Source organism: Notamacropus eugenii, chromosome 1 (genome assembly GCF_028372415.1).
Source record: "Notamacropus eugenii isolate mMacEug1 chromosome 1, mMacEug1.pri_v2, whole genome shotgun sequence".
Classification (NCBI taxonomy): Eukaryota; Metazoa; Chordata; class Mammalia; order Diprotodontia; family Macropodidae; genus Notamacropus; species Notamacropus eugenii.
In genome coordinates, this window is record NC_092872.1 from 424,084,325 (window position 1) to 424,102,712 (window position 18,388).

The window sequence follows — 18,388 nt, forward strand, 5'->3', positions numbered from 1 at the left end:
TTCCCAGGCGCATTTATCCTATTGCCTCTGATCAAACTTGACCAACCCTGCTTTGTAATGGACCTCTGGCTTCACTCTTGGTCATTAGATGATTCCAAGTCAGAGGAGGCCCCACAGCCTTTTGCTCATTGGGAGACATGCCCATTATAATTTCATCATCTGACTCTCCCTGTCTCTGTCGTCTCTCCTTCTCCACCCCATCCCACAAGCCAACTTTGGGTAGTGGAAAAGACTTTGGTTGTGAAGCTAGGAGACTTCAGTTTAAATCCTGGACTTGATACTTGGCAATCTTTAAGAGTTTCCCTCTCTATAAAATGAGGTGCCTGAATTAAATCATAATAATCGACATTCATTTAAGACTTCAAAGTTTTATGAGTTACATACATTATCTCGTTAGAGCCTGTGAGGCAGGTACGACAGGTATCATTATCCCCATTTTACGGATGAGGAAATTGAGAGGTGGTGACTTGCCTATAGTGATGCAGCTAGTAAAGAATTAGAGGTGAAACAGCTGATAGTGCAGTAGAGAGAGCACTGGACCTGGAATCAGGAAGACCAGAATACAAATCCAGCCTTAGACACTTACCAACTGTATGACCTTAAACAAATCATTTAACCTCTAGCTGCCTCAGTTTCCTCAAATTGGAATCATAATTGGAATTATAATAGCACCTACCTCTCAGGGTTGTTGTGAGGATCAAATGAGATGATATTTGTAAAGAGTGCTTAGCACAGTACCTGGCATGCAGTAGGTGTTCAGTAAATGTCCATTCCCTTTCCCAGAGGTGGATTTTAATCCAGATCTTCCTGGTACCAAGTCCTACACTCTAATTACCCTGCCTGTCTACATACTCTGACATGGCCCTTTCTTGTTCTGTACCTATGACTGATATCTAAAATCCTGAGGATGGGAGGTGGCCCACACTTGGGATGTAGGCCACCTCACCTGGGCAGAAGTTGTATATATTTTCAGATGTCATCACTGTTTTGGAAGGTGCCCACCCAAGGGTTCATTTTTGCAGGGAAATATCCTATATGATGTAGACTATTAATCATTTTTTTTATTAAATTATTTTATTTGTTTTCAGTGTTCTACAATCACTTCCATATATCTTAGATGTTTTCCCCCTCCCTCCACATTCCCTTCCTGAGACAGTGTACAATCTTATATAAGTTCTACACATATATTCCTATTAAATACATTTTCACCTTAGTCATGTTGCATAGAAGAATTAAAATGAATGGGAGAAACCATAAAACAAAACATAACACAAGAGAAAATGATCTGCTTCATTCTGCAATCCAGTTCCATAGTTCTTTCTCTGGATGTGGAAGGCATTTTGCCTCAAGATAGACTATTAATCTTGTGAATAATTCAACCAAAATTTCATTACCAGTCTTCCAAGTAAGAAAAGACTGGGTGGGCTAGGCACCACTATTATTCAGGGTACCCACCCTCTACCCAGGCCCTGACCTATCAAGACAGTTGTTCGTAGAATATCTCCCTGGGGTTACACTGGATTCAATATACCTCAGTAATAAGTTATTAAGCACCTACTATGTTCAGAGTACCTACTATGTACTGAGGACCCAAGATGAAAAAAGAATAGCTCATGGAGCTTACAATCTACTGCAGGGAGATAATATACTCATAGAAGAGTATAATACAAAAGTAGAATACAGAATCATGATGACAAAATCCAAAGAACAGTCACTAGCTTTGAAATAAGACTGTTGTTGAATCATTTCAGTCATGTCAGACTCTTCATGACCCTATTTGGGATTTTCTTGGCAAAGATACTGTCATGGTTTACTATTTCCTTCTCCAGCTCATTTTACATATGAAGAAAATGAGGCAAACACTGTCTAAGTGACTTGCCCAGGGTAATGCAGCTAAAGTCTTTGGTCATATTTGAACTCAGAAAGAGGAGTCTTTCTGATTCCAAGACCAGAGCTCTATCCACTGTGCCACCTAGCTATCCTGAAGTGAGCGGATCAGGTTTCAAATACCACTTCTGATCCTCAGTTGTTCTTTGTCCTTCATTCTCAAAGAGGACCATGACATCAGGGAAGTGATGCCATGACATGCAAATGAATTGGATTTAAGTAAGAGAAGGCTGTGCAAAGTCATCAGCCTCCCTTTCTCCTCTGGAGATCTGATTCCAGTGACCAGATATAGATTAGGATGACTTGAGATAACCCTGGATGACCTGGAGACCATGACCTTTTTTTTTAGTAAATTAATTAATTTTTTCAGTTTTCAACATTCATTTTCATAAATTTTAAATTTTCTTCCTCTCCCTCCCCCCTCCCTTCCCATGATGGTATGCAATCTTATATGGGTTCTACACATACATTCTTATTAAATACATTTTCACATTAGTCATGTTGCCTAGAAGAATTAAAACAAATAGGAGAAAGCATGAGAAGAAACAAAACAAAATATAACAAAGAGGAAATAGTCTGCTTCATTCTGCATTCTGATTCTATAGTTCTTTCTCTGGATGTGGATGGCATTTTGCCTCATGAGTCCTTTGGAAATGTTTTAGGTCCTTGTATTGCTGTGAAGGGCTAAATCTATTAGAAACAGTCCTCACACACTGTGGCTGTTACTGTGTATAATGTTTTCCTGGTTCTGCTCATTTCACTCAGCATCAGTTCACATAAGTCTTTCAAGGTTTTTCTGAAGTCTGCCTGTTTGTCATTTCTTATAGCCCAATAGTATTCCATTATATTCCTATACCACAAACTTGTTTAATCATTCTCTAATTGATGAGCATTTCCTTGATTCCTAGTTCTTGGCCACCACAAAAAGAGTTGCTATAAATACTTTTGTACATGTGGGTCCTTTTCCCTTTTTATGATCTCTTTGGGATATAGCCCTAGAAGTGGGTATTTCTGGGTCAAAGGGCATACACATTTTATAGCCCTTTGGGCATAGTTCCAAATTGCTCTCTAGAATGGTTGAATCAGCTCACAGCTCTACCAACAATGAATTAGTGTTGTAACTCTCCCACATCTTCTCCAACATTTATCACCTTCCTGTTTTGTCATGTTAGCTACTCTGATAGGTGTGATGTGGTACCTCAGAGTTGTTTTGATTTGCATCTCTCTAATCAATAGGGATTTAGAGCATTTTTTCATATGATTATAGATAGCTTTAATTAATTCCTCTGAAAACTGCCTGCTCATATCTGCCTGTTCATATCCATTGACTGTCACTTGGGGAATGAATTGTATTCTTGTAAATTTGACTAAGTTTTTAGAAATGAGGCCTTTATCACAGACACTAGTTGTAAAAATTCTTTCCCAGTGTTCTGCTTTCCTCCTAATCTTGGTTGCATTTTTTTAAAAAAATTATTTATTTAAGTTTTCAACATTCATTTCCACAAAATTTTGAGTTCCAAATTTTCTCCCCATCTCTCCCCTCCTCCCACCCCATAATGGCAAGTATTCTAATTACCCCTACCACCAATCTGCCCTCCCTTCTAACATCCCTCCCTTCCTTTATCCCCATCTTCTCTTTTGTTCTGTAGGGCAAGGTAAATTTCTATACCCCATTACCTGTATTTATTTCTCGGTTGTATACAAGAACAATACTCAACAGTTGTTCCTAAAACTTTGAGTTCCAACTTCTCTTCCTTCCTTCCTCCCCACCCATCCCCATTGAGAAGGCAAGTAATCCAATATAGGCTATATATGTGTAGTTTTGCAAATGACTTCAGTAATAGTCATGTTGTGTAAGACTGACTATATTTCCCTCTATCCTATCCTTCTTCTATTCTCTCTTTTGACCTTGTCCCTCCCCAAGAGTGTTACTTCTAATTGCTCCCTCCTCCCATTTGCCCTTCCTTCTATCATCCCCCCACCCCACTTATCCCCTACTTTCCTGTAGTGTAAGATAGATTTTCATACCCAATTGAGTGTGCACATTATTCCTTCCTTGAGCCAAATGAGATGAGAGTAAACTTCACATTTTCCCTTTCCCCTCCCTCTTTTCCCTCTATTGAAAAGTCTTTTTCTTGCCTCTTTTATGAGAGATAATTTGCTCCATTTCATTTCCCCCTTTCACCTCCCAATATATTCCTCTCTCACCCCTTAATTTTATTTTTTTAGATATGATCCCTTCCTATTCAACTTACCCGGTGCTCTCTCTCTCTCTCTCTCTCTCTCTCTCTCTGTATAATCCCACCAACTACCCAGATACTGAAAAAAGTTTCAAGAGTTACAAAAATTGTCTTTCCATGTAGGAATGTAAACAGTTCAACTTTAGTAAGTTCCTTATGATTTCTCTTTACTGCTTACCTTTTCAGGCTTCTCTTGATTCTTGTGTTTGAAAGTCACATTTTCTTTTCATCAAGAATGCTTGAAAGTCCTCTATTTCATTAAAAGACCATTTTTTCCCCTGAAGTATTATACTCAGCTTTGCTGGGTAGGTGATTCTTGGTTTTAATTGTAGTTCCTTTGACTTGTGGAATATCATATTCCAAGCCCTTCAATTCCTTCATGTAGAGGCTGCTAGATTTTGTGTTGTACTGATTGTGTTTCCACGATACTCAAATTGTTTCTTTCTAGCTGCTTGCAATATTTTCTCCTTGACCTGGTAACTCTGGAATTTGGCTACAATGTTCCTAGGAGTTTCTCTTTTTGGATCTCTTTCAGGAGGTGATCAGTGGATTCTTTCAATATTTATTTTGCCCTCTGGTCCTAGAATATCAGGGCAGTTTTCCTTGATAATTTCATGAAAGATGATGTCTAGGCTCCTTTTTTGATCATGGCTTTCAGGTAGTCCCATAATTTTTAAATTGTCTGTCTTGGATCTATTCTCTAGGTCAGTTGTTTTTCCAATGAGATTTTTTCACATTATCTTCCATTTTTTCATTCTTTTGTTTTTGTTTTGTGATTTTTTGGTTTCTCATAAAGTCAACAGCTTCCATCTGTGCCATTCTAATTTTTAAAGAACTATTTTCTTCAGTGAGCCTTTGAACCACTTTTTCCATTTGGTTAATTCTGCTTTTTAAAGCATTCTTTTCCTCATTGGCTTTTGAACCTCTTTTGCCAATTGAGTTAGCCTATTTTTCAAGGTGTTATTTTCTTCAGCATTTTTTTGGGTCTCCTTTAGCAAGGTGTTGACTCACTTTTCATGATTTTCTGGCATCTCTCTCATTTCTCTTCTCAATTTTCCCTCTACTTCTCTTACTTGATTTTCAAAATCCTTTTTGAGTTCTTTCATGGCCTGAGACCATTGAATATTTATTTTGGATGTTTGGGATACAGAAGACTTGACTTTTATGTCTTTCCCTGATAGAAAACATTGTTCTTCCTCATCTGAAAGGATGGGAGAAGATATCTGTTCACCAAGAAAACAACCTTCTACAGTCTTATTTTTTCTTCCTTTTTTGGACATTTTCCCAACCAGTTTCTTGACTTTTGGGCCCTTTGTCAAGAGTAGGGTATACTCTGGGGATCTGTAAGATCTCAGTTCCTCCAAGGTGGCACAATCAAGCCTGTACACTGGTCTGGGAGCAACAAGAAACTTTTGTGTCTAGAATCTACGAGTAGTAGAGTTTCCTCTCCACAACCACTTCACCTCCAGTTCAGCCAACCCAGCACTGGGGGATGAGATTCAGATTAGATGCTCAGTCCTCCCATTGGCTTTGTGATGAGGCCTTCAACAATGGATGCAGACTTCTGTCTGCCTTGGGAGGCCCCAGCTGCTGCTGCCTCTGCTGTTGCTGCCTGAGGCTGGAGCTATGGGGACACTCTGCTCCCTTCTTGGCCAGCTGAAAAAACCCTCTCACTGATCTTTGGCGCCTGTGGGTTGAGGGATCTGTGCTTTGCTGGGGATTCTGTCCCCGAAGCCTGCTTAATCCTGCTGTTCCTGGTGCTGCATGGCCAAGGTTGGACTGGGCTCCGCTCAACCTCCAGTGCGACAGACTTTTCCCATCAGCCTTTCAGTTCACCCTGGGCTAGAAATCTCCACCACTCTGTTGTTCTGTGGCTTCTGCTGCTCTAGAATTTGTTGAGAGTTTTTCTTTACAGGTATTTTATGGGCTGTAGGGGAAGAGCTAGTGTATGTACGTCTTTCTACTCTGCCATCTTGGCTCCGCCCCTTGGTTGCATTTTTTAATTTAATGTAATCAAAATTATCCATTTTGAACTTCATAATGTTCTTTATCTCTTGTTTAGACCATGACCTTTTAAAGCTAAGGTCTTTAACAGGTCTCAGTTTGACTGAGGCAACACCTAACCAGTGATAAGGCTAGGTAAGAAATGAGGTAGAGAATGGTCTCTTTTACCATGTTAAAAAAAAACAAAACAAAACACAACAAAACCATGAACAATAACCAGTAAGGGAGGGGAAGACCCTCAGGGTTTCTGACCAAAACAGAAGCAATTGCTATTTATATTCACTCTGAGCCAATCAGGGCCCAAATAATAACCACATGGGGCTGGGACTGGGATCTGTTGTTGGCCAATCAATGAGAGCCAGAATGATTTAGATTTAAGTCGTGGTCCTTAAGAAAAAAAAATCTGGATTGTAAATCCCAAGCTATCTTGTGAGGTGTAAATTTACATACCTTTAGGCAGAGAATCCTTAGCTAAGGGTATGATACCTTATGTAGACTAAAGAAAGGAGAGGGAAGGGAAGGGAAAGGAGAAAAGGAAAGAAAGAAATACAGAAAGAAGGAAAGAAAGAAAGAAATAAGAAAGAAAGAAATGAAGGAAGGAAGAAAAAGAAAGAGAGGAAGGAAGGAAGGGAGATCCTCAGTGCTTATGTGACTTTGATTAAACCACAACCTCTCTGGACTTCATTTTCCTCATCCATAACAAGAAAGGGTTAGACTAGATGACTTTTAAGATCCCTTTTAATTCTAAATCTGTGATCCCATGAATATGACAGAAGCAAAAGAGAGAACCAAGTGTCCTATGAAAATTCATGGAGAAGGAGAACACTTTCATCAGCCAGAAGTGTAGGGTAGGGAAGGGATGAGGTAAGCCTTGATGGATGAGAAGGATGCAAGAAATGGAGACATGGAGATATAGGAGAACATACTGTGTTATTGTCTGAAGGAGGGAAAGGGCAGGCCAAACTTAGGTAATGGTGAATCATGTTTGGCTGGATTGTATATAGAGTGCATGAAAAGAGCAAGGTAAAATCAGGGTGAAAAGTTAGGATTGAGGCAGATTGTGAAGGGCTTTAAAAGCTAAGCTAGGGAGTTTGTATTTTAACCTCTGGGCAATAAGGAATTGTTGAAGGTTTTTGAGCAGGTGAGTGACATTTTGCCTTCTACCTGTTATATTAGGTGAGAAGCAGGTGGTGCCTTGAATCAGGTAGACCTGCGTTCAAATCCTGCTTCATATATTTCCTAGCTATGTGAGCCTGGGCAAACCATTTAACCTCTGTTTGCTTTGGTTTCCTCATCTGTTTACTAACACCTGCATCTCAGGGTTATCATGAGAATAATAATTGTAAAGCGCTTAGCACAGTGTCTGGCCTGCAGTAACCACTATATAAAGATTAGCTCTTATTGTTATTAGGCAGCTAAGTGACTCAATGGATAGAATGTCGGATCTGTTGGTAGGAAAACTCATCTTACTGAGTTCAAATCTGACCTCAGATAATGGATCTATGACCCTGGGCAAGTCACTTAACCCTCTTTGCTGTAAAATGAATTGAAGAAGGAAATGGAAAATTACTCCAGCATCTTTGCCAAGAAAATCCCAAATGGGGTCACAAAGAGTTGGCCATGACTGAAAACCCCCTGACATTACTATTATGATCATTAACAACCTTTCTGAGTAGACACACAGTTGGCTTTAACTCAGTGCTTTTGGATCTAGGATTGGAGGATGAGAGCAGTGATAAACTCTGGGGAACTGGAGAACACAAGGAGGTTGAGGTAGGAATTAGCACCTTCCTTTGCTCTTTTTGAGACTAAATTGGGAAAGAAAGGGAGTAGAAGAGGAAAAGAAAAAGAACAGCAGAAAGGTATGCTTTTGTATGGAACACTTGGGTTAAATTCCACAAAGGATTTTAAAGTTTATTTTATTCAGTTTACTCATTTAATAGATGAGGAAATTGAGGCTTAGAGAAGGAGATGATTTGTCCAGCATCTGGAGCCTTAGGATAGCCAGACCTACAGGTGAAGCTTCCCTTATCTGGCCTGGGACCTTCATATTGCTCTCTCATCACAGCCAACATGCAGGGTGGAGCCTGTAGGGGACACTACCTTCTGTTCCAGAATCAAGGAGCTGGCAAACCAAAGGCAGATCTGACTGAGGAACATTGTTTTGTGAAGAGGAGCATCACCTAAGAGATGCCACCTACTCAAATAGCATGGAGAAAGGTTAAGACTCCACGATAACTGCTGTTAATGTGGGTGGGAATTTATAGAGGGAGCAATGTAAAATGGGGCCAGATAGGGAAGTCCATAGGTCCTTGGTCAGAGGTGTGGTCCTCAGGGCTTTCAGGAAGTGTGGGGCTTGGGTCACCCTGAGAGGTAGAGAAGTCAGTACCTTCCTTAGGAGGCATAGTGCCTTGGATCTACTCACAGATTTAAGGCCCAGGATAAAGCACTTCATGTACCCTTTTTCCCCATGTTAATCTAGTCTGAAGGTAAATGTAAGGGATTTAATAATCTCAGCCTTTCTCTGGCACGAGCTAGGTTATAACTGCATCTTCCTCTGCTGGCTGTCTTCCTGAGTCAGTGGGAGGGAGGTACCAGATCTGGACCCATCCCTTAGGAACAGATTTTTCTAGGGGCCAATTCCAGAGGGTTTCTATCTCTGGCCCATCACAACTTTTTAAACTGAGCACCCCTGTACCAGGTGTATAGTGAGTGCCAGGCCTGGCAGGAGTGTGGTGACAGCAGGCACCCATTGCCTCCCTTCAAGGAAGAGTTCGTAAATCAATTAGGTACTGGTGTTTCAGTCATGTCTGACTCTGTGACCCCATTTGAGGTTTTCCTGGCAAAGATACTGGAGTGGTTTAAGTATCTATTTTCTAGGCATTAAAAGGAAATGTACAGGAAATACCTTTCTTGCTCACTCTCACATTATGTGCCACCCCCTGCCCCGAATGATTTAAAAATACTTATGCCCCAGTGGTTGAGTTGTGCCTTCCTCCTGTGGTGCCTGAAGTAATTTTGAATGATGAGATTTCCAAGTAGCTAAAATTGGCTGGGAAGGGATATGTGTGTGTGTGTGTGTGTGTGTGTGTGTGTGTGTGTGTGTGTGTGTGTGTGTGTGTGTGTGTGGTATTGGAGGGCATGGTCTAAGGCAGGCAGAAGACAGGAAGAACTAAGCCTCCTCTTCATAGCTTCTAGGCTGAACCTGGATCTGGAGATTTTGTTAGGAGAGAGCTGTAGCAGGGAGTCCTGGCCTCAAATGTTTGTACTCAGTACAAGCTGGATTCAAGTCCTGGACAGACTCTGTGAACTGTGATTTCATTAAGCTTAATCAGATATGCTCTAAACAACTTGATGAACTTGAACCACAGAGAGAGAAGGCAACAAGATCAAGAGGGGAGATGTCTATGTGTTTTCATAAGGGCAGGAAGAACCTAGTGGAACTCAGGGGATTTAAGATGCTTAAGCAGACAGGTGCAGTGAAAGGCCTGATGTTAAGGATCCTCAGTTTGAATCTCAGCATGTACACTTGACAGTTGTGAGATCTTGGATGAGTCCTGAGCCTCAGTTTCCCCATCTGTTAAATGGGGCTATATTGATATTATTTAACACGAGTATGGCAGAAGAATGAACTTGGAGCAAGAAACTTGGAGTCATGGTGCCTGAATTTGAGTCCTGGTTCTGCAAGGCACATCACCACTCTGGACCTGTTTCCTTATATGTAAAATGAGTTGATTGGACTAGATGGCCTCTGAGGTCCCTTCTAGCTCTAGCTGTATGATCTATGATCCTATGAAACTGGACAAGATGTCATGAGGTGGAAGGAGGTGTAAATGGGGTGGTATGGGAAGGAGTGAATTAGGGTGGGATAAAAAAAGGATGACATGATGAGATGGAATGAAAAAGGATAGGATAGATTAGCAGGAGGAAGAACTACCTTTCCCAAGATTAGCCCTTACCCTTGGGTCCTCCTTCCTTCCCTCCTCAACCCATTTCCTATTCCTAGGGCTGCCTTGGGATCTAAAGCTCAGGCTCAAGTTTTCTTACCCCAATGTCCCAAAACATTAATAACCCCCCAGGGCCATCTACAAATAGGAAACACTAGGTGAGAACACTCTCACAGCAAAATGGGCATTGAGGGGTTAATTTGCCTTCAGTTTCTCAATAATGCTAATCCTTTCAAAGGGATTTAAGGACAAAAAAAAGTTTTACGCAGAAGAGGATAATTAATTTCTCCAAAGGGGGAAAAACAATTAGATGATGTTTGTCATAGAAAGGAGTCAGTTTCTCCTTCTAGGCTTGTTGTATCATGTCCCTGGGTGCAGAGGCAGCAATCGTTTAGAAACAAAATACCTGCTTTCCCAGAGAGGAGAATGGAGAAGAAAGAGAAGGGAAAAGATGGAGGCAGGAAGAAAAAAATGATTGAAGAAGGGGAGGAATGAAGGGGGAGGAGAGAACAAAGGAAAGAGAAAGAAGTGAAAGAAGGGGGAATAAAAGGAGTGGTGAAAGGAGTCTCTTTTAGCTCTAAAATTTTTAGAATTATGTGCTCCAGGGAATAATTTAGTGCTTCCAGCAGCGAGGTCCTGATTGTAAGTGTAGAAACAGTGGAGAGAGGCAAGAAAGGACCTGGACTAGACTAGCTAGGGAAGGCTTCCTGGAGGAGGAGGGAAGAAGATGAGAGCAGGAAGGAGGATAAAAGAATGAGACAGGAGGAGGGAGGAAAGGAAGCAGAGAGAGGAATGAAAGATTAGGAGGAGTCTGGAGAGTCAACGTTCTATTCCCTCCTCCCCCCACCAAACATAACCTCCCAACTTTGTTCCATTGCTTGGGCTATTCCCCATTCCTGCAAAACCCTACCGCACCCCCTTTGCTTGTTTGATTTCTATCTGTCCTTTAAAATCCAGTTGAAGATTCACAACTAAGCTACTTCTTCCATGAAGCCCTCCTTGAGACAAGGTGGTATTGTGGAAAAGGATGCTATAGTCGAGTCAGAAGATCTGGGATTAATTCTTAGCATTTCTACTTCTTACCTGTGTGACCTTGAGCAAGCCACTTAATTCTCTGGTACTCAGAGGTCGAGAAATTCTTCCCACTTAGAATGAGGAGCCTTCACCAAGTGGCCTCTAAAGACCCTTCCAAAACTAAATCTATGGACCATGTAAATCCCTTGTATGTAGCTTCATTTACCACCTTGTTCTGCATTGCTTTTGTGTACTTATCATATAATATTGTGTGTTTTAGTTATCTGTAGTTCTATCTTGTCCTCTATTAAGAGTATAAGCCCCAATAGGACAGGGATTGCATCTAATATAAACTTTAGAGGGTACCCCTTCTTTTCCTCCCCTTCTACCCAAACCCAGAATACTATACTCTTCATTCACATAGGTGATTAATTAAAGTGTGTTGGCTGAATGACTGAAAGAAACAGAAGGTAGCTTTGGCCACTGTTGCTTCCCATCAGTCACTCAGGAGCCTGGAAATATCTTGTGGGGAGGAGGGAGCTTCTGGGTCAAAGGGTCAGCCTAATAACCTGAATAACCCACTCTAAGGCATTAAGGCCAGGAAAGCTACAGGCAGGAAAATTCTGGGAAAGGCTGGCATCTGGAAAGCTCAGGGCATTCTACCAATCAGCTGTTCTGTGCTTGAGAATAGTGCCAAAGGGATCAAACACAGAGCCTTGAGGCCTGGCACAGAGCCTAGGGACCAGCTGGTGCAGTATCTGTTGCCCGTTCCACTCAGAACAACCCTATGAGTTACTAAAAGTCGGGGGCGTATGGATCAAGCTGGTGCTGTGGAACCAGGGGAGCCATCCATCACTGAGTGGGTACTAAGTTAGTTCATTTCCCTATTCCTTAGAATATCATCAGCATGGTATAATGAAAAGAGTTTTGGATTTGGAGATAATAAGATCTGGGTTTAAATCCTGGCTCTCCTACTCACTGACTGTGCTATCCTGGGTAGGTCAGTTCTCTGGGCCTCAGTTTCCTCATTTATGAAACAAGGTAGTTAGACAAAAGATGAAATAACCAAAGAATGTATCCGTTTCTCACCAGCAAGGAGAAGCTGATTGTTGGTGATGGAAATGACAGTACCTGTAGTTCTAGAAAATGACCACTCCATTTTTGAATTGGTGATAGAAGACAGTAAAGCTGGGTATGGTACGACATGGTCCATGGATTTTGCGAGAGCAGGTCTCAAAGACAGGATTGGTAGATTCAATGGTAAGTTGTCAAGAATGAAATTCTGTGGTCTAATACGATTCCAAAAGACTCATGATGGAAAATGGTATCCACATCCAGAGAAAGATCTGTGGAGCCTGAATGCAGACAGAAGCATACTATTTTCTCTCTTTTTTGTTTTTTCTTTCTCATGGTTTTCCCTTTTGTTCTGATTCTTCTTTCACAATATGACTAATGTGGAAATATGTTTAATATGATTGTACATATCTAGCCTATATCCAATTGCAGAAATAAGTTTAATATGATTGTACATAAGACAATCCCAAAATATCTTCTAAAAATTTTGTTGTTTTATTTGGGAAGAGAGGATCAAGGACTGGGAGAACCAATGTTCGGAGTGGATGAGACAATGATAAGGGATGATGGAGTGAAGGCAGAGCTGCCCTGCTTTTATTATACATATTTTCTCTGACAAAGAAAATAATCTTTGGACCACAAAGAATAACCCCAAACAAGTAGAGAGATAGAGACTACCCGGCTGCCTTTGACTAGTTCACATCACTAGCCCCAGATGAGTCACATCCTAGGTACTGAAAGAACTGGTAGCTTTGATAATTGATTTCTAGCCAGGTATCTTTGAAATATGGTGGAAAACAGGAGAGGGACTGCAGGACTAGGTGGGACCATGTTGTCCTACTTTTCAAGAAAGTGAAGACTAATAAAGCCCGAAAAATACGGTCTTGTGACCCTGACTTCCATCCCTGGCAAAATTCCATAATGTATTATTAAAGGGATGATTAGTCAGTATCTTGAAAAGGAAATGGTGATTATAGAGAACCAAGATGGTTTAACTAAGAACACGTCATGCCAGACTAAACTTGCTACTTTCTTTGACAAGTTTACTAAACCAGTAGAACAGGGGGATGCTGTAGATATAGTTTATCTAGACTTTATTTTATTCAATTAAAATGCATTGTTTTGATGCCTTTTGTTTTAATAATATAGTTATCTCTGGAAATCCCCTCACCCTTTCTAGACTGACCCCCCCTTCTACTTACTACAGAAAAACCCAATTAAACAGAAACATTCTATACAGTGATGGGTGGGATGGTAGTGATGGCATCTTACAATATATGCAATATTCCCCTTTTTCCGATTATCAGGAGGGAGGTGTACATCATTCACTGAAACTTGGCTTTACATTTGATCAGAGTTTGGCTTTCTTTTAGTACTTTTTTTTATTTGCATTGAATTCTCATCCAGGAAGTACACTCTGCTTAAGGATAAATATGACAATAAATATAACAACCAATTCAAAAAAAGTATGCATGATGTATACTTTTCAATTTAATCATTATTAGCATTTTCTCTATCACTTTCTTAAGTCCAGACAAGCAGCAAAGCAATAAATAAAGCCTTGAGTGTAGCATTTGCAGATTTCTGGGATGTAAATGTTCACACTGAACATTCAATCATTGGATCTCAGTCAGAAACATGTCCCCTTCCCCATTAGAATTTAAGTTCCTTGAGAGTAGGATCTGTTTTTCAGTCTACATTTACATTTTTTTTAGCACTTAGCACAGCGCCAGGCACGTAGTAGGTACCTGATAAATGCTTGTTGACCCAACCTGACTCGATATTGAAGATTTGGTTCATGTCACCCCTCAGATACGTACTAGCTGAGTGACCCTGAGCAGATTACTTAACCCTCGAAGTATTCTAGGCTCTCCAAGACTATAAGAGGCAGAGAAGGTGCCCACCTATATTGGCAGAGGTAATTTCCTGACATGTATATATATATGTATGTATATGTATATATATACATATGTATATATGTATATATTCCTTACATATATATAAGGTATAAGGTGTACACACACACACACACACACACACACACACACACACACACACACACACACACATATATATATATGTATACACCTTATACCTTATATATACCAATGAAATTCCAGGTCCAGTCCCTATCCTAATCTCTCCATTTACATCATTGAAATCATAGCATATTCTTTTGTTTTTCTTTATTTTACTGTATTAGTTCATGCAAATTCTCACGTTTTTGTCATCATTGTCATTTCTTTTTTTTAAAAATTTTTTAGTCAGTTACATTTTTATTTAAAAATTATTTTATTTTCCCTCAATTACATATAAAAGCAATTTTATAACTTTATTTATATATATTTATTATTTATTTATAACTATTTTATAACTAAATTTATAATTTTAAATAACATTAATTTTAAAATTTAGAGTTCCAAATTCTCTCCCTTCCTCCCTCTCCCCCTTATTGAGAAGGCAAACAATTCTATATAGGTTACACATATGTAAACATGCAAAATACTTTCATAATAGTCTTGTTGTGAAACAAAATGCAGATAAAAAACCTCAAGAAAAATAAAGTAAAAAAAATATGCTTTAGTCTATATTCAGATGCCATCAGTTCTTTCTCTGAGGATAGATAGCATTTTTCATCCTAAGTCCTTCAGAGTTGTCTTGGATGATTGTGTTATTGAGAATAGCTAAATCATTCATAGCCAGTCATCTTACAGTACTGCTATTACTTTGTACACAGTACATTTCACTTTATATCAGGCAACGCAAGTCTTTCCCGGTTTCTCTGAGAGCCTCCTGCTCATCATTTCCAATAGTACAATAGTATTCCATCATAATCACATACCACAATTTGTTCAGCCATTCCCCAATTGATGGGCATCCCCTCAATTTCTAATTCTTTGCCCCCAGAAAAGAGGTGCTATAAATATTTATTTTACATATAGGTCCTTTCTCCCCCCTCTTAAGAAAAAAATCTCTTTTGGGATACAGACCTAGTAGTGGTATTGCTAGGTCAAAGGGCATACATGGTTTTATAGTTTTTTGGGCAAAGTTCCAAATTACTCTAAAGAATGGTTGAATCAGTTCACAACTCCACCAACAGTGCATTAATATCTCATTTCCCCCTTATCCCCTCCAACATTTGTCATTTACCTTTGCTATCCTATTAACCAATCTAATAGGTATGAGGTAGTATCTCAGAATTTTTTAAATTTGCATTTGTCTAATCAATAATGAGTTAGAGTAATATTTTCATATGGCTATAGACAACTTTGATTACTGTCTGAAAACCGATCATGTCTTTTGATCATTTATCAGTTGGGGAATGGCCTAATATTTATAAATTTGACTCAGTTCTCTATATGTTTGAGAAATGAGGCCTTTATCAGAGAAACTTGCTTCAAATTTTTTTTCACAGTTATTGTTGCTAACTTTATTTTCCTCCACCCTATTTCCCCACTTATTTTATTCTCTCTCTTCTTTCACCCTGAACCTCCTCAAAAATGTTTTGCTTCTATATGTAGAGAACTGAGTCAAATTTACAAGAATACAAGTCATTCCCAAATTGATAAATGGTCAAAGGATATGAACAGGCAGTCTTTAGAGGAAGAAGTTAAAGCTATCTGTAGTCGTATGATAAAATGCTCTAAATCACTATTGATTAGAGAGATGCAAATCAAAATGACTCTGAGGTACCATCTCACACCTATCAGATTGGGTAACATGACAAAACAGGAAAATGATAAATGTTGGAGATGTGGGAGAGTTGGAACACTAATTCATTTCTGATGGAGCTGTGAACTGATAACTATTCTGGAGAGCAATTTGGAACTATTCCCAAAGGGCTACAAAAATGTGCATAGCCTTTGACCCAGCAATATCACTTTTAGGGTTGTATCCCAAAGAAATCATAAAAATGGGAAAAGGACCCACATGTACAAAAATATTTACAGCAGGTCTTTTTGTGGTGGCCAAGAACTGGAAATCGAGTGAATACCCATCAATTAGGGAATGGCTGAGCAAGTTGTGGTATATGAATGTAATGGAATACTATTGTGCTAGAAGAAATGACAAACAAGTGACTTCAGAAATATGTGGGTAGATTGATGAACTGATACTGAGTGAAGTGAGCAGAACCACAAGAACATTATACACAGTAACAGTTACAGTATGTGAGGACTGTTTTAGATATACTTAGTCCTCCAGAGCAAGGTAAGGACCTAAAACAATTCCAAGGGACTCATGATGCAAAATGCCATCCACATCTAGAGAAAGAACTATGGAGTCATAATGCAGAATGAAACAAATTATTTTCTCTTTTGTTATGTTTTACTTTGTTTAGTTTTACTCCTTCTTTCTCCCATTCATTTTAATTCTTCTACGCAACAAGACTAATGTGAAAATGTGTTTAATAGGAATGTATGTGTAGAGCCCATATAAGATTGCATGCCATCTTGGAGAGGAAGGATGGAGGGAAGGGGAGAAAATTTAAAACTTATGAAAGTGATTGTTGAAAACTGAAAACAAATAAATAAATTTGAAAAAAAGTGTTTTGCCTCTGACTACCTCCTCCCCCAATCTGCCTTCCCTTCTACCACCACCTCCCCTTATCCCCTTCCCCCTACTTTCCTGTGTGGTAAGGTAGATTTCTTTATGCAATTAAATGAGTCAATTCTGATGACAGTAAGATTCATTCACTCCCACTCTTTCCTCCCTTCTCCTCCACTGTAAAAGCTTTTTCTTCTTCTTTAACTTGAGATAATTTACCCCATTGTACCTCTCCCTTTCTCTTTCTCCCAGTACATTCCTCTCTCACTCCTTAATTTTATTTTTTTAGATAGCATCCCTTCATGTTCAACTCACACCTGTGACCCCTTTCTACATATATGCTTTCTAACTACCTTAATAATGAGAAAGGTCTTATGAGTTACAAATATCATCTTCCCATGTAGGAATGTGAAGAGTTTAACTTTAATAATACTCTTTCCTGTTTACGTTTTTATGCTTCACTTGAGTCTTGTATTTGAAAGTCAAATTTTCTATTCAGCTCTGGTCTTTTTTCAAGAATGTTTGAAATTCCCCTATCTCATTGAATGCCCAGTTTTACTCTCATGGATTATACTAAGTTTTGCTGGATAAGTGATTCTTGGTTGTAATCCTAGCTCCTTTGCTCTCTGGAATGTTATATTCCAAGCCCTCTGATTCTTTAATGTAGAGGCTGTTAAATCTTGTATCATCTTGACTGTGGTTACACAGTACTTGAATTGTTTCTTTCTGGATGCTTGCAATATTTTCTCCTTGATCTGGGAACTCTGATTTTTGGCTATAATATTACTGGGAGTTTTCATTTTGGGATCCCTTTCAAGAGGTGATTGATGCATTCTTTCAATTTCTATTTTACCTTCTGGTTCTAGAATATTGGGGTAGTTATCCTTGATAATTTCTTTTTTAATTTAAATTTATTTATTTTTAGTTTTCAACATTCATTTCCACAAGATTTTGAGTGCCAAATTTTCTCCCCATCTCTCCCCTTCCCAATGCAAGATACTGTGCTTTCTGATTACCCCTTCCCTCAATTTGCCCTCCTTTCTGTCACACCCCTCCCTTCCCTTATCCCCACCTTCTCTCTTTTCTTGTAGGGCAGGATAGATTTCTATACCCCATTACTTGTATTTCTTATTTCCTAGTTGCATGCAAAAACAACTCAACATTTGTTCCTAAAACTTTGAGTTCCAACTTCTCTCCCTCCCTCACCCCGCCTCCCCCGAGAAGGCAAGCAATTCAATATAGGCTATACATGTCAAGTTATGCAAAAGACTTCCATAATAGTCATGTTGTAGAAGACTAACTATATTTCCCTCCATCCTATCCTGCCCCCCATTTATTCTATTCTCTCTTTTGACTTTGTCCCTCCCCAAAAGTGTGTCTGGCCTAATGCCGTGGGCTGCCTGGGTCCTCTTACCTATCTCAGTCTTCAGTGGTCAGCAGGATAAACAAATGAGAGAAGAGACCTCCAGAGTCAAACAGAGGTGTAAGCTTTATTCTGGATACAAGCTACATGTCAGCATGCAGGGTGAGTTCTCCCTGCTGGAACCCCCTTCTTCCTCCTGAGGAGCAAAAAAACCCAACCCCCAGGCTTTCCTGTCCCCGTTTAAGCTCTCCCAGCTGCTAGTTCACTCGTGGATCATGCATGCTCCCAGCCACTTAGCTAATTAACAAAAGATG